The sequence below is a fragment of the Vanessa tameamea genome, chromosome 13 (assembly GCF_037043105.1).
Source record: "Vanessa tameamea isolate UH-Manoa-2023 chromosome 13, ilVanTame1 primary haplotype, whole genome shotgun sequence".
Lineage (NCBI taxonomy): Eukaryota > Metazoa > Arthropoda > Insecta > Lepidoptera > Nymphalidae > Vanessa > Vanessa tameamea.
This window is the reverse complement of record NC_087321.1, coordinates 12,044,446-12,059,113: the sequence shown is the minus strand read 5'-3', so window position 1 is coordinate 12,059,113 and position 14,668 is coordinate 12,044,446. Positions and strand designations below refer to the sequence as shown.

The 14,668-nt window shown below is 29.9% G+C and overlaps 1 protein-coding gene across 12 annotated transcripts in view; it reads right to left on the bottom strand.

Annotated features, from left to right (window-relative positions):
- The window catches only part of Br (broad), a 122,393-nt gene that overhangs the window by 25,408 nt on the left and 82,317 nt on the right, over window positions 1–14,668 (bottom strand). Inside the window, exon 1 of one of the 12 annotated variants that reach the window (XM_026638787.2) lies at window positions 13,638–13,823. The exons of 10 other annotated variants lie outside the window; for them this stretch is intronic. The gene's annotated coding sequence lies outside the window, so the exon portion shown is untranslated. Of the gene's footprint in view, window positions 1–13,574; window positions 13,598–13,637; window positions 13,824–14,668 lie in introns of those variants that run through there. One more of the 12 variants, XM_064216712.1, reaches the window with a different exon arrangement.

Below are 14,668 nucleotides of genomic sequence, written 5' to 3'. Positions count from 1 at the left end.
TGTAACTTTAAGTATTTGAACGTCAAGTCATTTAAAACTCAGCACCGTAGCTTCATTACGTAACAAAGGCTCTGAAAGCTCCATTCACAACGCACACGTTCAAATAGAACCTATTTACATACGTCCACACATGCCACCCTCACATAGAAACTAGACACGCTATTGGCCCACTTTCGCTTTCGCACAGAGCCTACATAGTTCGAATACCAAACGACCCGCTCTGGTTGGCTATTCAAAATTTGACCTTCATTCCGATTGGATGATTCCTGCTCATATACTACTTGTTTACGGAAATAATGCATAGAGCCTACGTGATTCCGGGCCTCAGAACCTTCGGTTGGTTACATATTTACGCCTTATGTTAGAACGTTTACGGAAAATAGTTAACCTAACCTAACTTAGGTGTTTCGTTACTGTTATTTATTCGAAGTAAAATTTTACTATGGCCGTTTAATGTTATTATTAAATAACGTCTCAGCATATTTTCTCAGCAACGAAAATTTTATATGTGTGTTGTTTGGCCAAAGAACCCTAAAATAACAAAATGAATTTGCTAAAATTATCTATTGAAGAATATTTCCGTGAGGACAAATATAGCCTTTTATGATAATTTGGTATTTAATATGTTCAATAAAATACAGCAATATTTCCAACTCAATTTTTTTTTGATCGTTCATTTTAATGATCATGTTGAATAAATTGATCATAAAATGTATAATTTAACTAATTGAGTGACCGATGTGTATGTTGCTTCGAATGAACGATAGTCACATAATTTTGTATATTATATAATTAATTGTATATTTTAATTGAATCATTCAAATCACTTTTACAGAATTATTATTAACATCCTTGTATATATATATGTATATATAATACTGTGATCGAAAAAAGGCGTTTTATATAAGAAATTGTTACTTAGTTTTATAATATTTATACATTGTCAAGTTAATGTCGAAATTTTCGTAAATAGAACAATGTTTTTCAATAGAACGTACAAAATTGAAATGCTAAGGAAAAAAACGTATGATGTCGTATAGAAAAGTCGGAATACTACAAATTGCTCGAAGTACAACGCCGTAACGTAATTCTAGTAAACAAATTGTTACATTATCTCACCACAAAGAGACTTATTCAATTTTTTATTCCAAGTCGGTTCAAATGTTATCAGTTCTAGCTTCATTAGAATGGCTCTTTTAGCTTTGCGTACGGATTATAAAAAACTCCATCATTATATTCAGATGATCTAATTCATGATCAGCTATAGCTCACTCGCTGACCGCCTAGCGATGTTTAAATCGCAGGTTTGATTATGACATAAGAAGCTTCTATATTTTGTCTATTAGCGTAAATGATTTATATAAATGATATTTTTTACGATTTTAAGGGCAAGTCAAAATATAATCAATAATAAAAGATTGCATTTTTTTAAATGTTGACTTTTTTTAAGCTTTATTTCTAGTAAATAAAATTAAATAATACTTTAAACTTTCTTTATTATAAATAATTATATATATATGAAATATGATAAACGTCTGTTCTCAGCAATCATAGGATTACAACATTATGTTTACGACGTCAAAGTCAAAAGTCAAAGTTAAAAAACTTTATTCAATATAGAAGTGTTTACACCTGCTTATTGATAGTCAAAAATCTACCACCGGTTCGGAATTTAACACCTCGGACCTGAGAAGAACCGGCAAAAGAAACTCAGCGGGATTTTTTTTTTTTTCTATTTTGCATGTCCAATAATATTTATATTTTAGTTATTTGAAACAGCCTGGAGGCGATCATTTCATTCCCAAGGTGTGCAGTCAACTAAAAAGTCATTAGTATTTTAATATCCTTTAGCACACAAACGCTCTTTAACGATTCTTTTGAATTTTATAATTGAATAATTTTGAACGTTTTCTGGGATCCTGTTGTAAAAACGTATACATTGCCCCAAAAAAGAGTTACTAACCCTGTGTAATCGGGTACTTGGAGTAACAAGTTTATTCTTGTTCCTAGTGTTAATAGAATGTACGTCACAATTTCTGGGAAAAACATTTATGTTTTTGCGTACATACATAACATTATCAAAAAAAAATTGAGAAGCGACAGTCATTATTTTAATTTCTTTAAATTTACCTCTAAACGAATCTTTTGGGCCCAGGCTATAAATTGCACAAATAGCCCTCTTCTGCGTACATAATGCTTTGTTAATATATTATGTAAAACGCATATATAAAAGTATATATATATGCACTTCCTTATTGAGCTGGGTGTTTTGACCCGTACATTGACTTAAAGTGATAATATATATAAAAGGGTTAGAATAATAATTTTATTTATATAAAGCTCTCAGTTTCCTACAAAAGAGTCATGATTTTACATATAATTACTAATACACTTTTCGAAAATAGAATGTACGTTATCTAGATATATCATATAAGGCAAACCGGTGCGTTACTGTGATTACCTTCTACGTTGTATTTTAATGTTTAACTAAAAACTTTCACCGAAACCCGCTGAATATAACAGTGCAAATTTCATGTCAAAATATTCAAGGGTTCTTGTGTGATACGCGTTCTAGAAAAATAGCTATATATTTTTTTATAGATATAGTATAAGAAGATACTCTACTGACCAATTTCACGGCGGCCAATGTCAACAGAGTACTACGCGGGGCTTATTAAAAGTGCACTTGCTAATCCATTAGTCTTAAAATCTAATAGGAACTTCTACGCGAGTTCATGTGCATGACCGACCTCTTCACTGGACCCAGGGAGGGGCGTGTAAACACTCTAAACTTACACATTTCAGATCGCTATAGAGAATGTTTGACAATAAACCTATAATTGTCTAAATATATCCATATACAATAATATAGCCACTAGATCCAGAGATTCCAGTATGTAGCTGGACCACCTTAAACTCAAACGCATAGAAACTAGAAAGAAGAAGAGCCTCGCTTCGTTATACCGAGGTGCACTATATTTATTGTGATATTTTAATTTTGAAATTCACCTAATCGTCAAATGCAAAGTGTCATTCATTTTATAACAGTGACGTAAACACTTATTGCTCTTCAATGCATATAACAAATAAAATCAAATCAAAACATACTTTACTAAAGTAGGCTTTTACAAGCACTTTTCAATGATGATTTACAGTCATTGTATTAAATGAAAAGCCACCACTGTTTCAAAATATAAATAGATTCTATTGAATAAGTACTATTTTCCAGCATTTGAAACATTTGTACAAACAAATACAATTAAATTTGTTTGATATATCGTCAGTATTGAGTCGAGAGCTGTTAGTTCTATTGATCAAACTCAAAATATAATTTATTCAAGCTTATTACAGGCACTTTTGAATCGACATTTTACAGAACTGTGTTAAGTAAAGCTACCAGCGGTTCGGAATGTGGATTCTACCGAGAAGAACCGACAAGGAACTCAGTAGTTACTTTCTTCCAACATTTGAGATACAGTATGTTTGTTAAATACAATGATATATATAATATATCCTTTTTTTTTAGTATACATATTTAAATAATAATAACACGTAGTGAAATTCTTAAGGAGTAGGTAATCAATTTATTTCCTATTAATACTGTTACATGAAATGTTGATAACCGACTTATTAGTCTTAATATTATTCTTAATATAGTCAATGTTATCTTGTTTCAAGGGAAAGATGGGAAGACGAACTTTTAAAATTCTTAAACAAAGACTGGATGAGAATAGCTCAAGACAGAAAAAAATGGAGTGACTCGTCGAGAGGTCCTTAGTTAAAATTAGATTTATAAAAAAAAAAACAAATACCTCTTATTATTATTATTATACTAAGGAATAAATGAGGCTTAAATAAATAAATAAATAATAGTCAATGTGACTTATCACTTTTTGACATTACGAGATCGAATCCTGCACTGCGGGGTTCTGTAAAAATTCACTCTGTATCTTACTCGTGGAATTTTAACCGATCAACGGTGATACGCTACTCTATACGTATATAAACTTTTATTATCTATATAGTTAATGTCGCATTATGAATTCTGAAATTAACGTTCGTTTTCTGCGGTGAGATTCGAGTTTCTTCTTCCAGAATAGTACTACTTGTTAATATAAAAAAAAAAAATCACAATGTCCCTAAATATATTTTTCATGCCAAAAAGTTGATTGTTTTTGTAGGTTAGTTTATTTTTAAAATTAAACAAGCTGTTGGCTATGATGGATGCTTTGGGTGCGAAAATCGCGACCGAACATTACAAACAAATAATGCTGATGAAAAACAAACATCGAACTAAATGTAATAAAACATTCATCACTACTAAACTACGGCAAACGTTGAAATATCAATCAAATATAAATTATAAATTAAAAACGTAACGAACTTAGATATTATATTTCGTGGCTAGAATCGCCTATGTTTGCCAACTAATATTTGTCGTAGTATTAAAAACGCGATAGCGTTGCACTGCGAGTAGTGCTGTTCTAATTTAAATATTTATCGATAGTTTTATTAAGTTGTTAAACGGTTTGGGTTAATTTCTATGTTGAATTTATCGTTTCTAAATAAATTAAATGTTTTGTTTTTTAATCTTTGCTATATTTATAAAGATATGTTTTCTTATAGTAATTGATTCTATTATCAGTTGAATTTGTTAATTTATAATATCTTATTAGTAATACTTAAGAAATATTATGTATAACTTATTAGAAAAAATAATTTTTATTTAAAAATTTAATTCAAATAAGATTTGTTTCCTACCCACACATTCATTAGTAGTAAATTGTTTTATCAATAAATCTTTACTTATTAATAGTAGCGAATGCCACCGTTAAACCTTTAATCTTATCGATGTCGATTCTTGATACGTCACAACACTAACCTACGGCAGGGCCAGTTATCAGTTGCAGGAGATTGCGAATATGAAAATATCGCAAAGATAAGGTGTGCCGAATAACATTAGATTAGAATTTGGCATAGAGACTCGTCTAAATAGTTTTTTTTTCTATGATTGTATACACGTGTATTTATATATAAAGTGTTCTAGTGATGTTTAGAGTCATTGCGAATAAAATAATTATACGTTTCAAAATAATGTATGTTCTTTTATATTTAATTTATTTTTATGTTCTATTAAGATCTATCATACTGATCAGAAAATCGCCAATAAACCAATTTTGATATAATTTTGGTATTAAAAGGAATTTGTGTTTTTTTTTTATATCAACAAACAAGGGCATAAAATAAGTTAAGTACATTATTTATCGCCCATGTTTACTTAGTTAAGTACATATAATACGATCGGGTTTGATTATTTCATTTTTTTTTAATAATAATAATATTGATGAATTTTTCCGATCAAATGTCAAGTGAAAAGTTATAAAGATGTTAATTAATTGAATTGTTATGGTTCTATATATTGAAAGTCGGATGTAAATCATCCTTTTGTTCTCAGATATCGTATGACAGTTATGTGTAATATTTTTACCATTTATTTCACAGTCGTCATGTAATAATCGCTAGTATTTCAAAGAGGTTGTATGTCAAAAATAATGTTCGAAATTTAAAACGGCTAAACGTCATGTGTCAATTTTTTTTTTCTTAATTAATTATTATGTTAACTTTGAATAGAGGTAAAAGAGAAATATAATCGGCTTTTAGGCTTTTCTTAAAAGTGGTCAGTTACATAACTATGTCATTTCGCACTAATACATAATATAATTGTATATAAAAGGTAGTCAGTGTCATACCACGAGTAATATATAATAACATATTATATATATAATAAATAGAATTATATCGAAATGTTTGGTGGAACTTTGACATTGAGCTAAGGTCATTATTAACAGATGGCATGCTCGCTCGCCTTCTAAGTAAAAAAAAATTTACATATTTTTTCAAATTACTAAAGTATGTTATTAAGAATAGCTTTACTATTTAAGATACATATTTATGGATCGGTTTACTTTTTTTTTTAATTCTTGTTAGCGATATAGTTTAATTGTTACTATAAGTTTTGTTTATAAATAACTTTTAACGGAAATCCGTCGTCACTCAACTAGTGAAATGTCCAGCCGACCGAGATTTAGTAAACAGTTTGTGTTTACCTTTTAGTTAACATATCTATGAATCAAATAAAATAAATATTTAGGATGCTAATTGTATCGTCGTTATAAATTATATATTATAAATATAATCATGTTAAATAATTTTCCGTTTTTCTATACTCAATGTAAATTTGAAAATATTTATTTAAGATTTGAAAATATTTATTAGGGCGGGATATTTTTTCCCAAATTTGTTGTTTTTAATGGAATTAAACTTTTGTTAGGGAGTAAAGATTCAGCCCTAAGGTGTCTTACGAGCTACATAATTGTTAGTTTATTTTAATTATTCGGTCAGCTCTTATATTCATTACATTTGACTCGTGACTAACCAATATGTCAATTTAATATTGTTGAACTGATTTCGAATATACAATAATTGATTTGTAGTGTTGAAACTTTGAGCTTACCTAAGCATTTATTTATCCTACAACGAATGCTGATCGGTGCTTAAACGTTAACACTCATTACAAAACAATGCCTTTTGTAGAGACATTCATCGAGAAAAAACTCTTTCGAAACCTTACTTCCAAAAATCGTATTGCATAAATTTCAATGAGAAAACATCTCAAGCTAATTTTAATAATATATTCTTAGTTATAGAGTTTATTTTTGCTCAATCATAATTATTGTAAGTGTGATTGATCAAAGTGTTATCTGTGTCACGGAATATTAGCCTCAAAACTTATTACGTACAAAGCTGTTATTGTTTTGAATTCTTATTTGTTTTTTAGAAAATAGTGGACTACGAACTGAAACTTGCTTACTTAATTTGATGATTTTATAATCATATAAGATGATGTTTCTTCAAGAGATAATATACTATAACGTGATAGAATTAAAGTTGAATTTTGTTTAAATCTTTTTATTGTGCATTCGGCTGGTGCACAGATAGTGCGAATGCATCGTTCCGGTTAATTGATTGGTTAATTTTAACCGTTCTTGGAAATTGCAGCGTACCCTTTAAGTTATTGTAAATAATTGTTTGCGGCGTCTGTATTTTCCTTAGCTTAGTAATAATTTTAAAAAAAAATTAACCTAAAAACATTCTAATTCAAAAATGTTTAATAAACATGGAATATATGTATTACAAACACTTTAACTAGCGATAACCGTGGCTCTGGTTGTTTGTTCTGCCCATAAATAATACAAGCAGTTATTACATTGCGCGCAGAATTGAAGTTGTGATCTCCGAACTGTAACGCTAATACGGTCTCAGTATACGAACTCTGATATGCTAAGTCAAACCAGTAATAACTAGTTATAAAAATAACTATTCCGTTGAAGTATTTCACGTGAATCGTCATAGACCACCGCGGGCGCACTCCTGTTACGTATTTCTAAGATGCGCGGCAATGGATTGCGCAAGCGTTGGAATTTCATTGTTTAAATTATCGCTTAACTTGTATTTTATAACATTTTAACTTTTAAATGATTTGTCAATGATTAAAGGACGACGTTATTATTTAAAACCGAAGTCACAATAAATGACGTTCTTTTTTAGTCCTGTATGATTCTGTGCTATTTAAAAAAAAAAAAAACAGTTACTTTTTGAAAGACGGTCTCGTGCAGGCTTGACTATGCTTTTGTAGGTACAGCCTACTAGCTTATTACACACGTATATGTAATTCTCATGATACTTTATGTTGATCATGATGTAGATTTAAGTATTGAATAAGTGATGGCTGACGTCAAAGACAATTTTAAAGTCAAGTAAGACCATTGCTGGGCTAAGACTGCGAAGTGAAGGATGCCTTTTATTATTAATATATTAAGTTGTCACTTATGCTTAAATTGTTAAGCACGTTATGGGTAAATAGATCTAACTACACTGTCTATGAATAAGTTAATATTTTTTGAAATATATAATAATATTTAGCAAGCTGCATTTCCTGTTTGAAATTTAAATGAAATCCATATTTGATATGATATTAGTTTGGAAATATTTTTTATATAATTAAAATTTCGTTTTTTAAATATTAATCATTGATTTATTTTTATATTATAAATTTAAATGATTTAGACAAGTATATCGCATCGAAGAAAACTAAACTAGGGATATTTATAATTAGTTTACATTCATATATAACTGTATAAACGGGCGACAGCTACAAAATGGTAAAGCTACCACCGCGCCGGTTTGGAATAAAAATTCGACCGAGATATCGGCAAAAAACTCAGTATACAGTCACATGGTTGGGCATTTTGGTTCCTAGTGTGTGGTATATGTAAATATATGCATTTTCTCAGAGAGAAAAATCAATCTATGATATCAAGAACTATGCTTATATCAATTTATAATTAAATAATCTTTATACAAAATTATTTTATGGGTGAATTTGTTTTTATGAAATGGCAACACTATGAATTAATATGTAAATAATATGAATAGAAACCAAATGTATTTTAGATTCGGCCGACTGCCGAACAATATACTTTAATCGTCGTGTTTTTTAGCATAGTATCCTGTTTAGTCACGACGACGGTTCGTCTAGCCTGATAGCTACAGTAACATCGAGTTGACGCGTGTCTACTAAGTAATTAGTCATTTCATATTACTCGTTTAATACCTAGATATTGTATGCTTGATATTTTTAGGGTTTAATGAATAAATGGCTCAGTTTCATATAGTGTTAGCTAGTTCAGATACTTGTACTGTAATTTTGTTGATTAGTTTTTATTAGTATATCTTAAATAAATAATAATAATAATTTTAATAAAAGAATAATGTCTAAATTGTCTGGAGGTTGCTCTGGTTACTTTCTGACGATTAAACTTTTCAAGAAATATACCATAAGAGATACAACTTTATTTTGCCTATAGATATTGAAGAGTATGAAGCCATTCTGCATTCATCACAGCTTCAACAGTCTATTCACACGCGTTACGTTTCCGACACCGCAGAGGCAAACACGCGTTATGACGCGTAAGCGGACTCGAGCGCCCTTTTCACAAGTACGGTTACCGAGTAGGACGTCGCATAATTGACTTTGAACTAACCGACTGGCGCCTGAACTATGCGTATAAAAAAAAACTACGACATATATTTTTTTATGAAATTCGTTAACATATTCAAATTTTTAAAATTTCGAACGTTATTTTAAAATTGAATCATTTTTATGAAAGAATTTTAGCCTGTTAAGCACTTGATGTTTGTCATATGTTTTTTTTTTTTTATTTCTAAGTTTAAATTGCACCGACATTTTGGTCGGTCATAAATTATGAATCATGTTATCACAAGTTTAAGTTTATAAATAATATATTAGATAATATTACATTTTTAACTAAGAAATTTAGTATGCATTAAGATTATTATGAAATTAATTAAAATATATTTCATTTTGTAATACGACTGTACAACGGTCATTGCCATATTTAAGGAAAATAAATACGTTGATATAATATATTTAAATAGATTTTCCTAATAACAGATATATGTTAAGCACTAATTATTAATTATATGTACTATCGTGATTTTATTCGGTTAATAAAATAGGTTAGGTATTTTACCAAAACTAACCTAACCCAATTAGACAAAAAATTATAACAAAAGATTATATTTAAGTGGTTTTAACAAAAACATTAATAAAGAAAATAAATGGTTAATTCCTCGAAATATTGGTTTTGAAAAATAGGTGGTCCAACCCTTCTTCCTAAAATCTTGGCTAACTTTTAATATACGCGCGAAATTAACAAAACTTTACCCGTAACACACACCGTTACCTCAATTTTACTTCATCGACGGATGTATTATAAAAAGCCTGTAGCCTATGTCTTCCTCGGGATTCAAACTATCTCCGCACCAAATTTCATCTAAATCGGTTCAGCGGTTAAAGTGTAAAGAGGTTACAGATAGAGTTACTTTCGCATTTGAAATATTAGTATAGATTAATCGTAGTATAATTATCGTGCTACTTCAGAAAAAATTGACCGATTAAGATTTTACCTGTATCTGATATTAGGCCCTGAAAACATATTAATAAGAAATTACGTATTGTTTGTTTAATTACACCGAATCTAGATTTAAGGTCTGATCAAAATAATTTTACTATTCTTAAATTTTCGCCGGAGAATATTAATGTGTTTTTAGTGATTCAAAATACTTATTAAACTATAACTATGTACCTGATAGTAAATAAGTGGAAAATTAGCAAGAATCTCCTTAAAAAAAACATTTATACGCTATGTTCTATGTTAGGTGCTTTAAGTATTTCAATGAGTTTGATTCTAAACTAATACGAATTACACCACACGTGTAATCAACATTTATTTAAAAAAAACATGTAAAATAAAAAAAAACTCAGTTCTATATAGTGTGCTGTTAGCATACATTTAAATAATCTACATTATAAATTAAATATTAGTAATTAGACGATGATATGGACTAAAGCACACGGAGTTAAAGTTTTTAAGAACGATCCCCTGTAATACTTGTCTTCCAACTGTTATAAACATCTTTACGGGAGATTTCACGTATTTGTATAAAACATAATCTTATATTTATACTTTTCAAATGTCAGGTGAGATCTGTAAACTAGAAATTCACGGCAACACGATCGTGAAATGCCAAAATACGACATGCAACATTGAGTGTCATTATTACAATATTTAATATACGCATCGACTTTCGAGTGAAATACTAAGTGAGATGTTACATTTAGAACGGCAAATACTCCCTTATATAGTCATCTGCGGGTAAGACTGGCGTCAGACCATCGGGATTTTCTGTTAAGTTTAACCATTAATTGAATACATACGCGTTACAACTACAGTATCGTCACGAGGTCCCAGCGAAAGCAATGCGTTGTTATCAGGAAGTCCTTTTTTAGCGATACAAACGCAGTATATAATATACTTCTTACAATAAACAGGTTTTTATTGAATTTTCATATTCGTATAATCTAAATTATTCGCATATATTTTATGGTTTATAAGTGTTTAGAAATAATGTGAAACTTCATTGTATGAAGTATGTTAAGATTTTAATTAACATATAATTTTATCTTTACTGATATTATAAACTGTATTTGTGTGTGAATGTTTTGTACCACCATACATGCCGAATGTACTTGCACGAAGATATATTTAAGATTTTTATCCCATTTAAGTTTGTATATCTAATTCCGAAATCAAAGGTATGTAATGACTTAATTTTGAGATTTAAATGATCGATCTTTTTCGAATTTGATACTTGATAAAACTCTTGTTAATAAACTATAATGTTCAAATTTTCTCTATCGTATAGTTTTGTATTTTTTTTTTAAAGAGTGTTCATTATTTATTGAGGTTATATTTATAATATGATTGCTGTTGTATTTAGTAATTAAATACTTTATATACATAGTTAAATAAGATATGAATATAAAGGTATGTAGAGGCAGTATTTGGTAATTATTGTAACTTAATTTCCTAGTTCACATAAAGTATATTAATTTTGTATCCGTGTGAAAATGTACTTGAAATTACATTATTAGGGATACGACAACATAGAAACTATTATTAGGGATTCGAAGAGCAAATTTATTTTATGCCTTATATGTTAAGTTCGTTTAGAAAAGTTATATAGTTAGACTCTATGACTTTTCGGAGTATTATACATAGACAGACTCCATAAAATAGGGATGTGCATTTATATATTAAAAATTAAATGTAGACAATGACACGGGATATAGTAAATTTATGAGAATTAAATACTTGTACGTGGTATGAGAGTTCGTAATGGTCCCTCCATCAATAATATTTAAGTAAAGTGAGATAGTTTTCCTAACTTTCGACAGTAATATGAGCAAGATTAAGAACGTCGGTTTACTTTATATCTACGAGTATCATCGTTATATATTTTATATACAATGTCGAATATATAATATTCTTTAAGACGTAATACATATATGTATTTACTTAACGTTACTATTTCATTTAGTGGGAAGTTTTAATATTGAGTTTCTTGCCGATATCTTTGTATAGTCTGTATTATGAACTAGTGGTAGATTTGTGTTTAAAATGACGATTTAAAAGTGCTTGTAACAGCCTATTTGAATAAAATATATTAAGATTTTTTTTTATTTCGTACGTGTTTTATATTTAATTTAAAATTGTAACATGATCTGATCAAAAGTGTTAATAAGAGACTCTTTAAATAAATGTATTCATTTTAATTTTCTTGTATTTAGATTTAATGTTTTTTGTATGCTGAGATTTCATATTGAGAGCCGAGATTAAAACCTTTGGAAGTTAACACGTTCAAATCTAGACAAGCAGTTTTCATGTGTTTAATTTGTGTCTGTTACGTTTCGCGCTCTACGGCAATGAAAACATCGTGAACAAAGTTATTTACTACTCAAAGATCCACCTATCCGCACTGGAGCAGCGTGGCGGATTAAGTTAAACGCCTTTCTTTAAGAAGTATATCTTTGCATAGCAAGTGAACGTTTATATATATAATTTCAATATGATATAAAAAGATTTCTGTGTTCTGTATTTTGTATGCATGTATAAATATTCTTTTAAATTATTTACCGCGACATGTGATTTTTTTTTTTAATTATATGATATATCTATTACTAATAAAAAGATAATGTGTATTTAAACTGAAAAAACTACTGAACCAATATACATTAAACTTATACTAGAAAATGCGACGCGTTTAGGAGAAGGTTTTAGTATATAATATAATTTTATAAGTCGTGCTACGCAGTTTCACCTGCTTTAGTTTTAGACTATCGACGTGACAAGCTTGATCTATATGTTCTTATAAAATATTATATATAATTGAGTTTAATAAGTTGAATAAGTTTTACAATGTCAGTAAAAATATGTAAAATTAAACGAACTATGCATTGTATATCAAAATATAATTGAAGTAAATACGCAAAGAAAACATATGCATATTACGGAAACACAAGGGAATTCTTCTCTTTTTATATAATATAATTATTTGGAACATTATGTACAAAGCTTAACAAAGTTGTATATTTTTTCTATTAAATATTATTATTTTTTCAAACTTATGTTACTAGGTAACTATTTATATTTATAACTTATTCTTGTATGAAATGACAATTAATGTTTAATCATTGTTTAAATTTCGTTTTGCATCAGAGGTTTTTGGTAAATTATGTCTAAATGTATTTGAAATTTTTTAATAAGTAATTTAAGTGGTGGATTAACCACCAATATTGATTACAATCGTCCTACGTCGACTTTGCTTTCTAAAGTTAAAACATTCGAGTTCATTAAATTTCTTTAAAAAAAAATTTTTTTTTTTTATATTAACGATGATAAATATAAAAATTATGTATAACAGACATTTAAAATGAATTTTTGCACATTTAGTTGTGGTCAAAAAAAAAAAAGTCGTTACAAAAGAAAACACGCGAGGAGAAACAACGGCGCGCGTTGTCCTAAAATGAGGTTATCCAAATCAGTCTAACTACATTTTTTGTGCAAATAATATTATCATAGTGCCACGACCTTGCTCCCAGATATCACCAAATTTCGCCGGCACCGACGTCACCACTGATAAAAGTGACTTACCGATTTTTTTTTTCCGAAAAAAAAAAAGAAATTGCTTTAAATCCACACACAGCACTGCACTCAATTAGAAAAGTTTGTCGATCATGTCAGTCGCGGAAGTGTGTATAATGTTTCGCGACGGTTCGTGATGTACATCGCGCGCTCGCCGGCCGCTGCCGACTGGCGGCGCGCACGCAGCGACGCCCCCCCTCCGTCGCCGAAAATATGCCGCGAAAAAATATGGCGGGAGGAAACGCGTAAAAACTGAAGGGGTGCGCTCTGAGCGCGAGGTTGTATGCTAATCCATCGTGTGCTTCGGCCCTTTTTTCCGGGGGGGCGGGGATGCAATTAAAAGCCGCGCGTGCGTGGGGGCGCGATTAGAACGGCGACAGAACGAGTCTGTCAACGTTTTTTACTTTTTCCTAGTCTGCAGCTCTGTAGGATTGTTTCGTATAGATGCTACGAATCGATGATCGCTCGTCTGGACCGAGATGAAATTAGCGATCTCCTACTTTTAATTGAGATTCGATTTTCGAGGATGCGTTTCTTGTTCGCTTTCGTTGCATCATTCTAAGCGGTAAAATAACGCTCGACTAGAACTCTATACCAATAAATGTAACTTTACTTAAATTACAGAAACCATTTCCATTATAAAAAAAATACTTATGCCTTGTTAATTATGGCAACATTTAAATGACCTACGAATTCTAGCTATAACCGTCGAATTAATTTTATGCGAGTTTATCTGTCAAAAACATTTTAAAAAATAGAAAACCTGTTACGATTTGATAGTTGTCCATCTCGAGGTACTTTGTGATACACAATAGTGAAGGGGTGCGTGCAGCGATGCTGCAGGCTCGCTCCGAGCTCATGCAGCGTGCGCGCTCGTAACGACACGCTAAAGAACCTAATTTGTGTAACTCTTGTATGTAGGGTGCAAATTGCGAATTATTGGGCTGTGTGAGTGCGTTCCTTAAATACTACCACCGTTAATCTATACACGAATTTATATATGTTTTATCTAGAGCGCTCATGACTTTATTTTTTTTTTT